Source organism: Glycine max, unplaced genomic scaffold (assembly GCF_000004515.6).
Source record: "Glycine max cultivar Williams 82 unplaced genomic scaffold, Glycine_max_v4.0 scaffold_475, whole genome shotgun sequence".
NCBI classification, from domain to species: domain Eukaryota; kingdom Viridiplantae; phylum Streptophyta; class Magnoliopsida; order Fabales; family Fabaceae; genus Glycine; species Glycine max.
The window spans coordinates 1-1,700 of record NW_024464886.1 but is presented as its reverse complement, the minus strand read 5'-3'; the positions used below and the strand labels follow the sequence as shown (position 1 = coordinate 1,700).

Here is a 1,700-nt window from a genome sequence, read left to right as displayed (position 1 = left end):
GATATCTTTTTGGAGTTTTCTAATTATTAATGAGTAGTTCCATTAAGGTGATTACCCAGATCAGAAAATCGTTTTCTAACAACAGCAAACACGTGCCCTCTCTTTGCAAACACTAAACATGATAAAATAAATGGAATCATATTGTTCATATATGCAGACTCGCTCCATTCCATATTCCATATTGACTATATAACGAGGAACATTTAATTGGTTTGAGAGGCCGAGGATTGGAATTTTTCAGATATGTGCGGGTAAGAGGGACCAGTTTTCTTTAACCTTTTTTAATTAGTACCTTCACATTATGTATTCTCTTTCTTAATGTTAAGTAAATTATTAATATGTATGGTAATTTTTTAATTTATTTTTTAAATAAAAATAAGAAGTTTTTTTTAATAAAGATAATATATAAGAGAGCAAGTATTGTGCCTTGTGAGAGTGTAAAAATAGGTTTAAATATGAATTTAGTCTTTTCATATAAGTGTGTTTTTTTTTAATTTTGATTTCAATAATTTTTTCACTACTAGAAAAATTGGATTTTAAGTCGGTTCTTATGGCCATGTCACGACGGTTTTCAACCGTCGTTAATGCCAACATCGTAAAATGTATAAGCTATTTTACGACGGTTATGGGAACCGTCTTAGTATGTGCTAAATATTACAACGTTTCTTCCATAACCGTCTTAAAGTCTACAGATAAATTTGCGATATGAAGACGGTTACCATGACCGTCTTAATAGGTGCCAATTTAAGACGGTTTTTATGACCGTCTTAGATAGCATGTCAAGACTGCATACTAAGACGTTTTATGGGAAACGTCTTTGTATGTTATGCAAATTTACGACGGTTATGGGAAGCGTCTTTGTAGGTCTATATTATGTTGTCATTTTATGACGTTTTCGGAAACCGTCTTTGTATGTCTAAGTTTTTTTTTATTTTCTCGTTTTATGATGCATTTTTTTTACATTGATCTCTGGTACCTATAAATTAAATCAGACCATGCAAATTAAATAATAACATCAAATGAAATCTGAACAATAGCATCAAATGACATGCATCCTACATATATAAGTCCATGCAAATTGAATATCCTTTTTTGAATTAATGATCCTCTAATGTATCCAACATACAAAGTTGTAGCCATAATTGTTCTAATTCTTTGATGAAACCACAGGAAAAATGCACTTGTACATAATACAAATCAAATTTAGCAACTGCTTTTCCTAAAAGATAAAAAGTAAGTTGCCCAAAACACCTCAATAGGCATAACAGAAATCCCACTGATAGGCATCACAAAGCCAGACAACTTAAGCCTTTACCTGGTATTCTTTATCATGCTCCTCTAGACTCTTTGTGAGCTCATCAACTTTCTTTTTCAGATCTGCTGCCCCCTCTTCAGCCTTTTTAACAGCAGAGGACTTCTCTTTTCCAGAATGCTTCAATTCTTCAATATTTTTAACAAGCTAAAAACACAAAGGTTCAAAACCCAAATATCAGCTTCACAAACTAGAAATATTTCAAAATATTAGAAGCATAAGGATTTGGTACATAATCTTAAAATTGAGCAAACAACAAATCTAGAACATCATTGACATACATTTGCTTTGTTGGCTTCTTCACTCCTCAAAGTGTCTTCTTTATTATTTAGTACAGACGTTTCCCTCACAAGATTCTGGGAAAGTGCATCTACCTTCTCTGACAGAG

At 32.2% G+C, this 1,700-nt stretch overlaps 1 long non-coding RNA gene across 1 annotated transcript; it reads right to left on the bottom strand.

Moving 5' to 3' along the window:
• Window positions 1-944: 944 nt before the first annotated feature.
• LOC121174518 (uncharacterized) lies at window positions 945-1,700 on the bottom strand. The gene is made up of 2 exons (XR_005890625.1): window positions 1,594-1,700; window positions 945-1,459 (listed from the first exon to the last, which is right to left on the bottom strand). It is a non-coding gene; the product is annotated as an uncharacterized lncRNA (long non-coding RNA).